The 18,749-nt window shown below is 36.3% G+C and overlaps 1 protein-coding gene across 4 annotated transcripts in view; it reads right to left on the bottom strand.

Moving 5' to 3' along the window:
- LOC100743853 (poly(rC)-binding protein 2) overlaps window positions 1-17,999 on the bottom strand; it is a 171,795-nt gene extending 153,796 nt beyond the window's left edge. For all 4 annotated transcript variants that reach the window (XM_033319348.1, XM_033319349.1, XM_024365824.2 and 1 more), the window contains exon 1: window positions 17,842-17,999. The gene's annotated coding sequence lies outside the window, so the exon portion shown is untranslated. The remainder of the gene's footprint in view (window positions 1-17,841) is intronic.
- Window positions 18,000-18,749: the final 750 nt, after the last annotated feature.

Raw genomic sequence — 18,749 nt, 5'->3', positions numbered from 1 at the left:
GCGCGCGCGCGCCAACTATATCCCCTTCAGCCAGCCGGCCATTGTTTCTCGAGCGGCTATTCGCGTCGGGTTAATTAGTCCACGCTCCAGTTAGCGAAAATTGAATCCAAACGGTCTCGAGATACGGAGTCCTTCGTTTACCGCGTATTTACGGTGTAAGCAGGCCGACCAAAACCGCCGAAAACCTGGACGGGCTATTGAACGAGGCTTAGTCCTCGATGCCACGACTAATTAGTCGGTCGCTTTTCGCGCCTTGTTTTTCCAAAGAAAACACCGCCGCACAGTGGTGGATTTAGGCGATCGATGGGATTAGTCGGTCCATTTCACGATTCTCGTGTTGAGATTCTTTTGTAATTTATTTGGGATTCCGTTGACGATCGATTTTCCACGTGAGAGTAGTATTTTTAGTTCTAGTGAAAATAACGGGCAACGATGATTTTTCATTCTCTTGCAACGGAGAATAGTAATTTGTATCTTTTACGACAGTTGCTTTGGTAATAGAAAGTATGACTCTCGATTGTGTCAAGAAAATTTCTTTCTAGGAATAAAGCATAGTATTTCGAATTTCGTCTAAAACTGACAAGCTTTAGGGAAGAAGGTTTTAGAAGAATTTCTTTGGCGCTGAAAAGTATCGGAACTAATATCCAAAGTAATAAACCTTTTTGTTGAGAATTTTTTCTATAACGAATAAAGCAATATTTCGTTGCTTTTCGTCCAGATTTGATCAGTGTCAGGCCAATACCATCAACAGATATCGAATCAGCGTTAAATAAAGCTTCGCTCGTAACGAATAAAAAACTGATCGAATCTTCCTACCTTCTTCGAATCGGCAAAAAATCCAGAACGATTCTCCAACGATTTAATCAGTCGACCCTTTCTAAAACCCTTTCTAATTCGTACAGTATCACCGTTCGATACATCGGCTAATCTCACGTAGCTCATCACATTCATCAGGATCTCGTTCTTTCATCGACAATCACCTTCACACACTCTCTCGCTCCCTGTTCTATCTTCTTTTAACTTTCAAAATTTTACCGACAGTACCGCGCCGTCGATTAAACCATCCACCAGACGATGTCTCTCCCATTTCCCTTTCTTCTCTCTTTCTTCCTCTCTTTGTACACGGATTGCCGATCAATAGAGCACGCTAGACTACGCATCACCCTTCCTCTCTTTTACCATCATCTCCACTTTGATCTCCTTTATCATCTCCTGCACCCCTGTCTCCTCGTTACTCTCCTTCACTTTCCCTTGTTTATCACGCTCTCGTTCCTCCGCTCCTTTGTTACCTCTTCTCTTGCTTTCGCCGTTCTGCTTCACTTTCCTATGTCTTGCCTTTCTGGGAACAGGTTTCTTTTCTCATTACTTTACGTTAGTCTTACTTAATCTTTATTTTCTTATCTGTATCGTCCTTACACGCGCTATTGTTCACGTTGCGTATCCTTTTCTTTTTCTTGAAGATCGAACGAGCGTCGACGATATCTCGCACGTCGAGTTAACTTTACGCGAGCGGTTTAGTCGGAGTTGAGTCGACAATTGTTGCAGAATCCCGCTTTATTTCACGCTTGACGAGTTTCGACAGCATCTGAGTACGTAAGAAGGACGAACATTTGCTTTCTCTTTTTCCTTTTTAGAGCAGACTGTGGTACTGCAATATTGACACGAGAAACACATGTAGTGTCCCCTGGCAGCAGAAGCTCTTTATACGTCGGTGTTGGTAGGATAAGAACAGCAGGTGCGAGGCTAGTGACTCACAGCAGAAACGATAGGAAGTTTGCGGGCAAAGTTTCGAAAAACTTGCAGCGTGAAACGAGGAAGAACGAATATTTGCATTCAATCACCGGGTTTTATAGATTTTTCGGAGGGCAGCTCAGCACCAATCTCTCTATTTTCCCTATTTTCGCTTGTTTCGTCTACGGTTAGTTCTTGTTGTCGCGTTAGGATACACAAGCTTAAGCAAGTTGCACGATCGAATCGTAAATTATACATTTTTTTTTTATTATTGCGATGATTTTTAACACGCCTTAACAGTCCATCAGTTTTCGACACTTGCTGTTGTAATTATACGATACGTAAAATGATATAACGAAGTACGTTTAATAGGTGAATATTACAATTACAAAATAGTTTCTTAAGGAAAATTACATATTTACTGTGATTGAAGGATTTTGTTTCGAACCCATTTTCTTTTAGTTTATGCGACTGTGACTTATGAATGAGAGTATAATACCATGCTTCTTTCCTTTCTCATCTTCGTCGTCCGTTTCTTTCTTCCCTTGTAATCTTCGTCCTTCTCTGACTTCCTTTTTTAAGCATTCTCTACTTCACCTTTCCTTCGTCATTTTCTTCGCTTCTAGCCTTTATCAGCTTTATAATTTTCTGCTCCGTTTTATAATTGAACGTGGTATAAATTCGTCATTAGACAGCGGATTTCATATTACAATCACACCGCAGATTTTTATCCAAATTCGTATCTTTGAGAATGTAATTAAGAAGGTACAGACTCGATAGAAAATTGTTATACTCACCACACGTTATAGGAAGCATCATAGTTCGGCTATTTTATACATCTTTTTATATAATGTGCACACTATGCGATTGTACACTTTCAAATTTCCTAGAAACGCGTAAAAACCCGCAGTCTAATAATAATAATAATAATAGGCGTAGAAATGAATTCTTTCCGATCTTTCTGCAATGCGGAAGTTGTAAAATGGAAAGAACTCGTTTCTGCACCTATCGTTTCCTCTCTTTTCATCTAGAAAACTACGTAAAACTACGTACGCAGCCTTTTCCCTTTCCCCTTGTAATAGGATAGGCCGCGCGACAGGACGTCTCACCGCAAACTCGATATCGCTCGATACTTCTCGATTTTCGATTTTCAATAGTCCGATAACATCGTTTCGGCCAGACGGACGTCGTCGTATTCGCCTCCATAGCCCCGGACTAATTCGCGGATACGCTCGACGTGGCGGCTACGCGAAAATTGAAATCCGATGGAAAAGCCTCTGGCCCTCGAGCGGGACGCGCGATTTTTCCCTCTAATACCCTTCAATCCCACCCTTTCTCTCTCGTTCTTCCTCTCTCTCTCTCTCTTTCGACCCTTCTACCAACGATGACAAATATGAATGGTCTTGAAATCGGAACTTTAATTACCGCCACTATCGAGTATCGTCCAGTACAGACGAGAGAGAGAGAAAGAGAGAAAGAGAGAGGTCGTGACAGGACAAAAGAAATTAAATGCAAGCGATACGCGAATTGCCTCGATGGATGGAGATGTAAAGCGAGATTTTTCGGCTCGTCCCGATCGCCTCTCTTTTAGGGGATGAAATACGGTGATGTGTTATTGGTTCCGAGCGTTTGTTCGCGTGGGTGTTACTCTCCGTCCCAAGAGTTTAGGGGTGGATCGCTGGATCAGAGGGACGAGAGGCTGGTTAATTGTTGGATTAGGCGTGTAACAGTTGGGTGAAACAGGCTTTTAGATAGCCTTCCGCGATTTGATCGTTTTCCAACTGCAGCGAAAGCGGAAAGGGTGTGGTTTTACAGGGCTAATTGGAATTATTTCTATCGTGGATTCGTATTATCGAGATTTTTCAAGAGGAAGATCAATCTATTAAGAGTAGAATTTTCTGCTAATGCAACGTTTCATCTATCATCGTTTTCTATCAGTGTAATTTGTTGGATTTTGTTTCTCAATACCGTAGCTACGAAAGGGAACTTGAGAGATTCGTTTTATGTGTATTTTTGTCGCCGTGACAATTTTGCGAAATTCGACACTATGCTTGCGTGTATAGAGTTTACGAACCGATCGATTTATTTAATCGTAGGTTTACAAAGTATTATGCATTTCCATCGTTTACATGCGACGTACTGCGAGTAGTTCGCATTGAAAGGGAAGTTGTAGTATTTATAGCATCACGATGCACTGTATTCCTCGATTATTAATCAAGATAACCCTCTTACTGTCTGACTAGATTCTTCGATTGACAATCGTTCAATTAAGAGACCATCTACTAGTAAACTGCAAAGAATCGACAATTAGAATTGTCTGCGGTACTTTGAGAGTCTGGAAAATAAACAATATCGCAATACATCTATGAAACTCTTCTACATCGATAATTTAATCCTTAGACTATTCTGGATACCTGTATTTCAGTCAAATCCCTCAAACAGATATTCGAAATCAAATTATAAATTGCTTTTGTTAAATATCGCAAGTCTAAATTGCGTCTTCTAAATTCGATCATATTGAAATCTTCAAACGATATTATTGTTAGCTTAATAACGAAAAGTGGCGTGGCAAAGTGACGTAATATCGAAAACTGTGTCACCTTAATAAATATCGATTTTCCAATGTACGTTGAATAATTTTGTAAAATTAGTCGGAAAAAGGGGAGGGGATAGAATTGGGCTCCGGTTACACGATCACCGTCACATCAACGCCATAATAAATTGTCGAAAATGATGGTCGGCTTTATTGGATCAGCGGTGCCTGCACTCTGACAGATAACAACCAGCTGTACGCAGTGCCTATGTATGCAGCTATATAGCCGTGTTAATTGTTCATTAATATGGCGATACGCACGACTGAATGTTTATTATCAGGATGACCGAGTACACGGAGTATATGTTCGCAACGTTTGTATAAATATGATACATCCTGCTACCATCTTCCGTACGCTTTGCTTTTCTTTGATCAATTTATTTAACTCTGTTTGTGCTGCTGTTCCGATCGTTTCCGACCCAATCGGAATTAGATTACAAACACTAACTTTATTTATTATATTAATTATATTATATTTATTATATTAATTTATTAAATTATATTATATTTATTATATTAATTTATTAAATTATACAATATATATATATTATACTTTTTCTAACATTAACAAAGATGTCAAAGTTAGAACGAATTGTCATGATTTCTCGTTTTCGTGAAGAACATCTTTCTAAACATCTGTAAAATTGCAGATTCTTTTTGTTTATTAAGATTCAAATAAAACTGAAATCGTTACGATACGCGGGACTTCTCGTTTCAACGATATGTCAAATATCTTCTTATCGAAACATTGAAAATTCTTTTTGCCTGTCAAGATGAGAATAAAATTGAAGCATAAAAATATAAAAAGCGAGTGGCAGCAGCGTTAATATTACCAGATTAGACTTTCATACATTTATGGAGAATTTAAAGATGCAAAAATACATAGAAGGTATATAATGTGCAATAGTATGTGAAATATTCCAAGTAAAGTATTACTCGTTATAGTATCTGGTAGGTGAAACATATCGTGGGTAGAACAATTCTGTATGTACAAGTATTGTGTAACATCTAGGTCATATATGACGTTGTAACAAGATAAAACGTTTTAAATTATATAATTGTTCGATGATAACGCTTGCATAAATTAGTAATTAATAAAGAGATTACATCGATGACACCGTGTAATGAACTTCCATAGTATTTATTGTTCGCATCGCGCTTATTTGACCAATTGCAGGTGATATAATCGCACGTAACCATTGATATTTATCGCAGCAAACGATATTAAACAAGAATCAAGAGTATACGCTAAATTTTTTAAAAAACATTAAATTATCTTGATGATCGACATTAAATGATATACTGTTGTGTAACGTTTAATCGTATTGTAAATTTAACTAAATCATAAAATTTCTGAATGGTAAAAAATCAGTAATATAGTAGGAAATTTATAATAAAAAAATCCATTACCTGCTGCCATTGGAAGTAAAGATAAAAATTTCAAGGAAAAATATGAGAAACGATAACGCCGTAAAATATTATTCGGAGATGTGCAAAAGACTTTAAAGTATGACGTGAATATGACTATCTGGATCGATCAGGCAAATGAAAATCCCCAAATAAATGGTATTACGAGGATGCAACGTTTGGGGGAGCAATTTGAAAAATGAAAGTCGGCCGTGTGCTCGGTTGCGATGTTTCTTTGCATTTAGTTAATGGAAACCATTCGCGCGTGAAAAACTTTGATCATAAAATTGGATTTAAAAAGTCGCGCTGCACGCAAAATTAATTGTAGAAACGCCACGTTCCACGTTTAAACTCGCTATGTTGTATTTAATGAGTCGAAATTGAATGTGTATTTTGCTCGTCTACTATTGTGTATCTGTTACGAATGTATGCGTCTGTGAAATACGATTTGAACTGATTAATTAATCAATTAATTCTCGTTACGAGCTCCGGTTTGCTTTCGAGTCGAACGCGTTATCCTTGCTTCAAAAAGTTTCCAAATTACAGCGGCAAACTTATGAAAGGTATTCGTGAATTGAGAGTTCAGAATCTGAATCTGTACTGTAAAATCATTTAAAATATCGTAACGAATACCGACATTGATGAAGTTAAAAATTATTTCAGATAATAGATATATTGTAGACAAAAAAAAAAAAAAAGAAAAAATAATTTCATATATACCAAATTACTAAAATTATTCTTATTTGTATGTATCAGTTCTCATAATTTAAAGTTTAAAACGAGACAGTAACTTAACTGTTTTGATAATTTCTTAATAATCTTTCAGATAAACTTAACGAGGTCATATATAATTATACACATATTTTTTAAAGGAATTCTTCAAACTGGAAATACCACGAAACAACGTTAAGAAGCAGCAAAAAAAGAAAAGGAGCAATTATTCGATAAAAAGCAGGGTGAAAGGAACGTTCGTTAAAAAAAAGAAGACACGAATGATTGATCGATACCAACAGCATTAGAAGTTGCTGAATCTCGACATTCCAAAAGAACAGCGAGAGGTGTTGCGGCCAGAAACAATCATGTCGGAACAACATCATGAAAAAAAAAAGTGAAATAAAAAAGACAGAAAGAGGAAAGAAAGTAGCGGCTAGCGGCGCTGAGAAACACGTGATTTACGTTTACTTGAACCCGCTCAATTTCCCGGAGGAAATAAGTTTAGTTGGCGAGGCTGGAAACGGCTAAAATATATACGGATTGCTTTATGGCTGCCTTTGAAATCGACCCATAAATCCGCTGTGAATCACCGGTGCTCGACAGGATCGAGGCACACGAAAGTGCACGGATTAATCGTCGAACAGGAAACGTTTGGCCGCACCAAGCAAAAACGTAAGAAATATAAGTAGCGTTCGCGATTGACGATGATTTTGTCGATAAAAGAGATTTTGACAAAGTGTTGACTTTATTTGGCGCAAAGAACATCGATAGGACCGCCTGTGTAATTTTTAATTACGTCCTTCTCGATTAATTTATTGAGTTTTTTTTCATACAGGTTTTAAACATCAACAACTGCATCTACGTGATAACGTATACTACGTTTCTGTTAGTTTACGTTACGTTTACAAACGTTTACGTTAGTTCGTATTTCCGTCGACATTATGAGCACCTAAATAGTCAAAGGAATGAAACCTAAACAGCATCTTAAACATTACAGAACCTTTAAACGAGTGTATACTTTATTTTTGGTAATTCCTATATTTTTATACTATATGCACCGTGTACATTTTTGCATCTCTAAGTTCCCCACAAATAGAGCCAGGTAAGTGTGACAGTGGGTACAAAAATCTGTATCTAATTGCCCCTTTGAATTACATTTTTACGCTTCTAAATTTCCTAATAATAGAATCTAACAGGTCTAGCAATCAATATAAAGATATCTGCATCTAATTGCTCCTTTGAATTACATTTTTGCACTTCTACATTTCCTACAAGCAGAATTTAACAGGTCTAGCAATCAATATAAAGATATCTGCATCTAATTGCTCCTTTGAATTACATTTTTGCACTTCTAAATTTCCTACAAACAGAATTTAACAGGTCTAGCAATCAATATAAAGATATCTGTATCTAATTGCTCCTTTGAATTACAATTTTGCGCTTCTAAATTTCCTACAAACAGAATCTAATTGATTTAGTAATCGATATAAAAGTATCTGTATCTAATTGCTCTTTTGAATTACATTCTTGTGCTTCTACATTTCCTACAGAGTCTAACGGGTCTAGAAATCGATATAAAGATATCTATACCTAATTGCCCCTCTGAATTACATTTTTGCACTTTTACATTTCCTACAAACAGAGTGTAACAGATCTAGCAATCGATATAAAAATATCTGTATTTAATTGCTCCTTTATACATTTTATTATACATTTTATACATTTATTATATTTCTTCTAAACAGAGTCTAACTAGTCCAATAATCGATACAAACGTGTATAATCACTCCTTTGAATTATATGTTCCTGACATTCAATTGGAGGTTTATTAAACAGAAAGGAGGAAGAAGAAGGAAGTGAGGCAAAGAAGAGAAGGGTTTCTAAGGAAAATAAATTCACCCTGAATGGCATACGTCGATCATCATACCTAAGCACGGAGTCGATCCTGCCCAATCCGATTACTGACCACAAGTGGATCCTGAGTAAGCTATTATGTCACCCTGCCACCCCTATCGACCTCTTAGCAAAGCCATCCTCCGTCTTTGACTGCGATCTAACCGCTGGAATCTGCCCGTTTACGAGCTGTCCTCTCAATGAGATTCGAGAGCACCGGTAATTTCATGCCTTTTAGCTACTACTCCGGGGATGGGACTCCCTTCTCCTTCCTCCTTCTGCTACGGTGAATAAATTTCTCCGATTTCTCAAGCGGATTTTGATATACTACCTCTCAAAGTGTAACTTATTTTTCCTTCGATTTTTTTATTTTTATTTTTATTTTTATTTTTTATTTTCTAATCTAATAATATGGAACCTTGAGACAGAACCTTAGTTATCTGAACTAATCAGAATACACACAGAATTTTGTAGACAAACAAACAGTTTTGCTTCTTTGCGAGAGAAGTATTATTTATCTATTCGCTTAGAAATCGGTTTGGCGCGCAATCACGCGAAATTTGGAAAATCGATCGACAACAACACTCAACAGCCGAACAAATTGTCAACAATATTATTCATTGATGGGTCGATTAGAAGCTCTAATTACACGTCAACTAGCACCGGCTAAATTGTTTTCGCTCTCGCGCTCACGCGGCCGCTTTCGTCGAAACTAATGAGAATCTAAATCGATTTACGAGCTTGCAAATGAGTTCGGCCCTGGTGTGTTTCCGATATAAGCGAAGGGCCGACGGTTCCGCCCGCTGAAAGAGTAACTTCCAGACCCGTTTCCATCCACACTTTGACAGTCCTCCGATGTCGCCAAGTCCGGTTAATTTTCTATCGGTGAATCGCGTCATTTCGTACGATTCCAGCTCCGCAGACGATATTACGATCGTCAATTTTGAATAAGTCGCGTGCTCTGACGATACGAAAAGAACCGTTGCGGTTTACAAAGCTTATTCGCTGCAATTAGTTTCAATTTTCTAGTCAATTTTCTCACAGCGAATGAAATTGAGAAATGGAACTTACGATCGATTTGCAAGATCAGTTGGAATATTCGAATGGATATTTGGATCTAAGTAATTAAGAGAGAAATGGAACTTGCAGGAATTGAATTCTTGAATTCATTTCGTTCATTAAATGTCGTAACAAGTACTTCACCTTCGACATTTTCTTATATTCTCACGTGTTATGTGTATTTTTAAATATTTCGCAAATACATTTCATAATTTGTTCAATTAGATAATCCATCGTGATATCGGATGTGAGAGTAGCGTAGATGTCGAAAGTGGATTGTAGAAGTATAAAGAAAATGTAAAAAAAGAAAAATGCTTGTAAAAATGAAATTAATACAGTTCAATGTTCTTTATTTACAATATACAATGCAACTTCCGTGAAATCGTCTGAATGTAACATCTGCTCTTCGTAGTTTCATTCTCAGAGTTGTCAGATTAGGAAAATTAATTTCAATCACAACATTTTTACGCCCTTCTTGAATAAAACAGAGGAATATGGAAGTTACAGTAAACGATACTGCATACTAACATGCTTTTCTACTATTTGAACAAATTTCCAGATGACGTAAACACAAAGATAAGAGCACGACGCTTTATCTTTACTAATGTATTACGTACTAGACTATGTATGATACTAGACACAATGGAGCGTAAAAATAAGATTGCAGCAAAATAAAACTCTTTCGCTGTTTCGCTTCGTTTAAACCTGAAATTCCAGAAAACAGGAATAACTCACCGATCTAAAAGTATAGCAATTTCCATTTTTGCAATGTCCCAGAAAACATATCGCAGAAGCCCAAACCGCTATCTCTGCTAATTCCACGCGATCCCTCTCCCAAATTACAGCCAACCCTCTGACGACTCCAACCAACCGCCTTCCATTAAAAGAATCTCACTGATCAAACCAAGAGGAAAAAAATTGGGAAAAAATGTGCAGACGTCTCCGAATCTACCAGAATTCCACGTGAAAACCCTGCTCAACGTATCACCCAGCATTTTTGCACCTATCGTCGTCCCGAAGGACATCGTATCACAGACGCTGAGGAAAACAGAATGAGTGAGGGAGTGAGTGAGAGAGAATGGAGAATTTCTTGCGATTCTCCGAAATGAGAGAGTTTCGGGTATTCAAAAGCCGATTATCCGTCGAAGTAGCGATCAACGTGATCTCTGCAACGAGACAGTGATACAGATAGGGAAAGAGAAGCGGCGGCAAACTAAGAGGGCGGTTAGCGACAGGATTTATGCGCCTGCATTAATATGCAGCGTTGAGAATTTCAATGGCGAGGTTCTCTGAACCGTAGCGGGAGAAAGGAGCGAGCAGAGAGAATGGATATAGGATAAAGAGAAGGAACAGGAACGAGGGAAGACGTTTAGGAGGGAAGGAGATGCAGTGAGATTCAGTTGAAAGCCAAACTCATAGATGATCAATACTTTCAACTGTACAGACGTGGTTGAGTAATAGGATAACGTCGAGAGCCGTACGCGAGTCGAAGATGTACAGGGTGTTTAGGGGAATTAGGGAAATCCGTGAAGCGTGCAGGTGTATTTTATTTCAGATTAATCGGTTCAGGTCAATGGCCTCGTATATTGTGCAGATTTTTACAAGTGTCCATTGTATTTAATGTAAAGACGATTGAAGGCGCTAGGCTATCTTTGTTGTATTGTTTATATTGTTTATATTGTTGGACTAATTCTGTCTCGACTTCTTCTGCTTAAACGCTGCTCGTGTTTCGAGAAACGTGTCACTATCCTCGCACCATACGTGATTTGTTATTGATCGTTAATTAGAGTATTATCAATGCAATAAATATAAATAAATTATATATTGTTACGATGTTATTATATTATTTGGTTTACTTGATTGATTTTGTCAAAGTCAGAGGAAATGATAATAATAATAATGAATTCAATATTCTAATAGTTTTCAGTTTAATTCAATTTGTGTGTAATTAGTATGACATATTTGTAATTGTATTTGCGGATTATAAACTTTCTCAATCGCTGTTTGAGCTCTCTTAAACAATCCATGTTACTAGCTTCGACATACACTATCAGCCATAAGTGTTAGGACACGTAGGTAATCTCAGTGTTCCGTTGGTGATATTTCTTGGAAAATTATAATAAATTACATATTTGCGACATTTGTTTATTTCGTATTTTACATTATGAAAAGAACGTATAATGCGAATAAAATAAGACCAAGATTAATTAATTATCAGAGAGTCGCTGGCAAGAGATTAGGACACACGTGAACAGACATAACTAATGTAAAGGAATTTATTAGTTATATTTACTGGAAAACTAAGAAATTTTATTTTATTTAGTATTATAAAAGACATGTTCGATGCGAATGAAATAAGAGCAAAGCTCAGAGGAGCAATAGAAGGAGAGAGAGTCGTATATGGTCAGCCACAAGTAGTATAAGAACGTCTAATCTTTATATTTCTTGAAAACTCTGACCAATTCTACTTTGTGCAGTATCTTACACGTTCATCTATAAAACACGTGTACTGCTAATGAAATAACATATTCATAATAAAATAAAATAAAATAAAAGCAATGAGAAACATTCAATTTGTATTAAATACCGATAGGTATCTTAATACTTATTGTCAGTAACATAATTACTGTACCTATGAATTGTTATTTCTTCTAAAATTAACCAACGATACAATACATTCGATATACGAAGATACCAGAAAAATGTCATTATGTCTTGTTATAAGAAATATTATAAAAAGTTCGCGCCTGGTTGAGTTAATTAGAACATCCAGCGAATCGATAAAAATTAAATCCAAGCAGCTAGAATAAACAGAGATTCCTGTTCTTCTCTCCTTTGCTTTTTCAATGGAAAATCTTCGTTGCAGCTTCTCGATTTCGAAAAATACTGAACCGAATCTCGTCAAAATGGCGAGTTACGTTAACTAAAAGTCTTTTTCCACGTCGATTACAGGATATTCGAGCGTCCAATCGAAGAAACATTCTGTCCGTCGAAATGGATCGAATGAATCGCTCGACTCGTTTTTATATATGGATAATTGACAATTATAAATCGATGAACGTGCCGGTACACGGCTTTTGTAACGACGACTCAATAACTGGCTTATGGCTAAATCCGAGCAAAGCCAGGACCAGGCAAAAAATTCAATTACGATCACTCTGCGCGAGCCAGATAGCCCGGGTTATCTAGTTGGCCTCATCCACAAAAAGCAATGCCTTCGATTCGATACTCGCACTGTGCGTCGTCGATCCAAGAATCGACCGTGAAAAAGCTGAAAATTTTTTAGGCGACCGTACGTGTCCCCTAATTTTTCGATATTGTACGAGATGGAAAACGTAGTTTTGTTTGAAAAAATTCTAGCTCGGCGTTCTATGTTCATTTTCACGTGGATTCACCAAGAAAAATGACCGTATGGAATGTTAAAAAAAAAAAAGAAAAAAAAAGGAAGAAGATCGAGAGAAGCAGAAAGAGAACAATAGAATTTGTTCAAGAGAATCGTTTGCATAAACCCAAGTGCTGATTCGATTCTTTTTGGCATTAAAAAAGTGTTGTTTTGTTAGAATATATTGGAAACTTTGTTCATAATCAATTTACAATAATGCAACTAAAATTGCACCTTATATTTGACTCAAATTGTAGCTTACAAGTAAATGGATACCTTGGTCGATTTTTAATAATAATAATACAAGAATATCATTAAGATATATGAATCAATGTGCTATGTTGTAATACTTTAGTTTACATATTTGTATGTACACACATAGACACATAATATTAATCAGTATGTACAAGGATTGTCCTAATTTACATAATCTTATCGTGGTCGCAAATGAGAATCAGTCGACAACAAACAAATAAATAAATATTACTAACAATGAATTAATGACAAACTAAAGATCAGAAGCATTTCTTACTATTTTCGTCTGCGATCGTCTGCATTATATGAAACATAAATTATGTGAAATCTTATCGATGATATTTCAACACGAGATAACAATACGTCCAAGCGCTAACTTTAAATGTTATTGATAGAAATATAATACGACGATCTCTTCATTAATCTGAAAGAATCCTCTCCATGGTATCTACATATAGTTTGACACTCAAACGAGCTGACAAACGATCTCCATAAATAATAAATAATAAAACTACATTGCAAAATCCCGAGCATTTCCATTTACAACGTCGAAACAACGATGTTTCTTCAAAAACTAAGCAAGTGTCCACACACTTTCGAACAATCACATACACTATCAGTGCTATTTATTAACCGATAATCGGAGAGAAAGAAAGAGAAAAAAATTTAGTCATCTAATCAATCCAGGCGAAAGGAAAATTGAGATAATTCAATCGTCCAACGTCCCTCTGTTCAAACCGTCAGAAAATTGATTTCTATCCTCTGTGTCTAGTCGAAACATTGAACATTTACAAAGCAAATGACAGTGTGCCGAGCGATCTTTCGAAAGTCTTATGAGAGAATGATCGGAATCGTAGCCTGGACAACGTTTAAACAGAACATTTCGAAGCGGAGGGAACGCAAATAAGCCTGTGATTCTTGAAACGGTCGGTTCTTTGAACGACAGCAGTCTTTGGTGGTGGTAATCCGGCGCCTGGTGAAAATTCAGCGGCTCTGGGAAACGCTGAATTTGCTGAGATCTGTTTGTACACGTTACACAGCAACGATTGACCGTGGGTAATTGGTATTTCGTTCGCAGATATTCCGTTCTCCAGATTATTATAGCCGGTAGGTACGTGGAAACGATCGTGTGTATCTGTTACCGAGTCACCACATAGGAGAAGAACCGATCGAAGATCAAATAACCGCGTTTCTCCTGTAATTTCAAAGTAAATTAAATCGAATGGAGATGTGTTTGATGGGGAATAATGTCTTCCGGTGTTTGGTCGCTGTCTGTGTGAACCAGTTCGTACCAGGTTCCACGAGGTTGTTCCTTAAGTTACGGAAATTTAATTCAATGAAATATCGTACCAAACGAAGAGAATCGCGTTTCTAGTGTACATGATGTTGTGATCGTATGGAGAAAGTATCACGATTGGGTTTTCGTTGAGTTTCGTGAAGCGTAGTGAGAATATTTGGTTGGCTAAATTTACAATTCATCCCCCTCGTAAGGTACTGTGCCGAGGACAGTAAATCTCTATCTTATTTGAAGACTTGTTATCTGAAAAATAAAACGATGTTATATCGTGCTTGAAAACCGTTGATTATTATTTATACGTATAGGGAGACAAACTTGTATAAACAGATAAAAATGCTACTGATAATTTAGCTGGGACTATTTGTCGTTTATTTATTCCACAAATATTTCGAATTATCGAACTCCATGTATTTTCTTAGTATAACATCGTATTCCATAGATTAATGATATCAATTTAGAGAAAAGCGGCACATATTTTACGCGAGTTGTAAAAACAAACTATTACTCAATCATGTACATGTATATTCACTAACAATCAAACATTTGGAATCATAAAACATTCCACACAAAAGTCAAGAATTTGAAACAAAGTCCAACTAGAATTCTTCCATCTTCCAGTAAAAAAAAAACTCGTACGAAATAGAGAAAACCAACATCGATATGTCTGAAATTAATTTCGAACTACCAACAAAGTTAGCAGAAAATGAAATACAAGACGGTAGACGCAGAGTACTGTCATCTGAAATTACATCAGTCGACAGAGTTTTCAATGAAACGATTCTATCGTAATAATTCGACGACATTTTACATTCTCTTTCTGCTCGGGCACAACAGTTTTAAGTACTTCGCAAACGTTATCGCGTTGTCAGCGATTCAAAGTTGCAGGGATTCTACTCGAGCATAGAGCGTAGAATACACTACGTCAACGATGGAACACGTAACATTTGCAAAGCACTTGGACATCTGGATTTGTTGGAGAGTACTATAACTGTAGAAGTGTTCGAGTAGCAAGTGATATAGCCGCTCTCGACGCTTTACGCTTTACGAGGATTTACTTTTACTACCACAAAAAGCTAACCCAGATGATCATCCAATTAAATTTAATTGCAGGAACACGCAACTATTACTTGCACAGGTAAAATTCGCCCGTCCCCCTTTCCTTTCCCAAGATGCAGTTAAACGCGGGACATTTCCACGACTAATTCGAGGAATTCTTTGCGTCGCGAACGAGGTTGCTTTAAATAAAACACAGATTACAGCGACGTCGAATAATTTGATGTTCGAATAATTTTCTCAGCGAAATTTACTTCATATTTAATTACGTGAACAGTTCGAACGTGGCTTCAGAAATATATTAAAAAGTTGATTATTTTTTGAGTCGTATTTGATTTTGATTAAAGCTTTTAATTTGATTTCTAGGTCGAGTGAAATTTTAGTAAAGAAGGTCTGTACGTGCGTGCATCGAACATTTACTCTATGTTAGTACGTGTTACTTATAAAAGCTTGGATATATTCATACTGAGAAATTTGAAAATTCCACTGAAAGCGACGTAAGGGACAGAATTTTTCATTTAATCCCTGGATAAAGTTAGAATTTAACAGAAAAATCTGTATGCTTCTAAATGTACGAAGGCTACAGTCGAGGAACACGAGTATGTTACGCGACAGCAGTTTTTCAAATTCAGTACGATGTCGATCAATTTTCTCTGTCATCTTGTTGTATATCAAGATATTATTTCCTAATAATTCTCTTTATAAAACGTCATCAAGCATCGTTTTCATCTTAACAGGCTCCTTTCGTTCTTAACGATATTTATTTCGCTACGGTCATAAATTAAAATACTATAGCTTAGTAGTAAAGCAACAATCGACAAAAATATACTCATCATATTTAGTTTTTCTCCGGTGATCTTCACACACGTACAAAAGCTTGGAAATTCGTCGAGAAAATTGTTTGTCCGTAAATAAACAAATAAAGAAAAGAGAAACGAGCAAACAAATCCGTCATATTTCATACAACGACAAAACAATCAGATCGGATAATTCAATATCTACGAAAAACAGAGACAATGACTGATAAATAAAATTCTCGTTCCATATGTGACCTTTAACCTCGTTTATTTAGTTTCGTAATTAATCTCACGAACGTTGTCGATTTTCTAAGTAATGAAAAGCCGCGTTTACAGGATTTCAAGCGTCCTGATATAAAATAATCCAGCGTACCGAAGGTAACACGGTTCAAATCGCGACTTCTCAACCGTTCGATAATCGATCGTTCTTAATCGTCGCTGGAAATCCGTACGTCGCGCGGCGATATCAACGTCGCTTTCAGTTCCGCTTCCGATATCGACTTTCGCCGTGTAGTTACGGCTTCTAAACTTCGCGAATTCCCCCGATCGACTATTCTGCCGCATTCAGATTGACCCTATAAACCGTTCGACCGGAAGAATACGTTTCACCAGTCGAATTTGCATCGACGGCCAATTAGATCGATCATTCTTCGACGTGTTTCACTCCTCAGCAAGCAATTTTTCGTTCTAACGTCTTTCAACTGGCGCGCGTAACTTGCGACGTACAGTAACAAAGGGATTTTCTTTGACGAAAATTTCCTGCAATTCTGTGCGAAACGTACGACTTTTCATACGATATCATTTTTTTTTCTTTTTTTAGATGGTGTATGTCTTAATTCTAAAGTTTATATCAGATGAGGATACGAAACGGTTAACTTTGATAAATAAAAGTTGTTTACCGAGCTTTTGATCTTCCAAATGATCTTACTTTCTGTTTCAAGTCAACTTCATTAACGTGAACACTTCAATGCTGTTGTAAAAGTTCCGTGATAACAACTATTTTCAATTACATCGACAAAAGTTCCGAAGAATCGTTTAATTTTTATTGAAAAGCTCACGGGGTGATTAAACGTATCAATTTGGTAAATTACGTGCAACTTTGAGGAAACTGTGCCGCTACTAAGTTCAATAATTTCGATAATTTAGGGAAAATCGTGTCACAGCGATGAGGGAATATTGATTAATCGAACTCTGTGTTGTCCAAGGATGTGAAGTTGTGAAACTCAAATGGTAATTAGGTGACTGATTTTCAAAATAAAATGACATTTAACCTGTCCACGAAGAGAACTCAAATTTCGATAAATACAAATTCAAATTGACTGTGAAACGATTTCATAGAAACTTCTAATTATTTAAAAGTTTAGTGAAAATTCACTGACAAGTTATTAAACTCTGAACAATAGTTCTTTGTATTTTATGCGAACAAATTTCAAATAAAATACAATATCGTAACGAGTATATAATAATTAAAATAGATGACCACCATTTACATCATATCACGTAATAATAAAGGAATGTTCTCTGAAGAGTAGCAATTTAATATATTTGACGTGAAAACAGGTAATAATATGCAGCATAAATTAGGATATACAGCGCCTATCGTGCTAACGGAATGCAGATCATTAATATTATTAATGTTGAAAACAGCGTTTGTACTCACGTAGAAACCTTAAACGTCGCGAATTAATGCACCTGGTCCACAATGTATTCACAAGAACAAATAGATCGTCCTCAGCTAAGCTTCAGAACATGGAAGCTTCTTCGAACGATGAGCATGGAAGTGGTCTTGCAAGTCGTAAGCACGCGCAACGCACAAACCTGCAATTAAACGAGCAAATTAGAAAATCTACTTCAAATATCGACAATTGTATTAAAAAAGTTATCCCGCAATCGTAATAAAAATTTTTTTATTTTTTATAAAATACCTTATAGATATAGTTGCATATGTATGTTTTCCGACAATAGTGTCTTATATCGATTGACATACTTTCGATTCAAAGAAATACAAAATTAGTATTTACGCGAAATATATTGATTTTAATATTTAAAAGCTGTTATCGCTAGACTGCGACTATTTATACATTTCTGGAAAATTTGTATAAGTGCAACGGAATAGACATACGAGATATTCAAAATAATATTTGGCGGATGAAACAAACCTTAATTTCATTTTTATATTTTCTATTGAGTTCGTGAAAATATGAATCTGCATAAAAATCCGCAGTATAGAAAACATGTTAACGCCAATGGAATTTGAAGAGTAGCAATTCTTATTATCATTATATTCGATATTAAACGAATAGTAAAAAAGTTATTGTTTGAAGCAGTTATAAGTAAGATTGTGTGTATATTATTTAGAGGAAGATAATATTTTGGAAAATAATATTTTTAAAAATTCGCATAGGGTGAAATTTCACCCCTCTAACGGTTTTAAGGTTTAAATTTCTAAAAGCCTCGAAGGTTTAAAATTCGCGGTGATTAAGAATTTAAAAATATTAGTAGACTGGTTCTTATAACTGATCGTTGCAGGTAAATATGTATTTGATATTCATGTGGCAGATGATTAAT

This window comes from Bombus impatiens, unplaced genomic scaffold (genome assembly GCF_000188095.3).
Source record: "Bombus impatiens unplaced genomic scaffold, BIMP_2.2 scf_0151, whole genome shotgun sequence".
Lineage (NCBI taxonomy): Eukaryota > Metazoa > Arthropoda > Insecta > Hymenoptera > Apidae > Bombus > Bombus impatiens.
The sequence above is the reverse complement of the archived record's forward strand: the minus strand, read 5'-3'. Positions and strand labels throughout refer to the sequence as shown.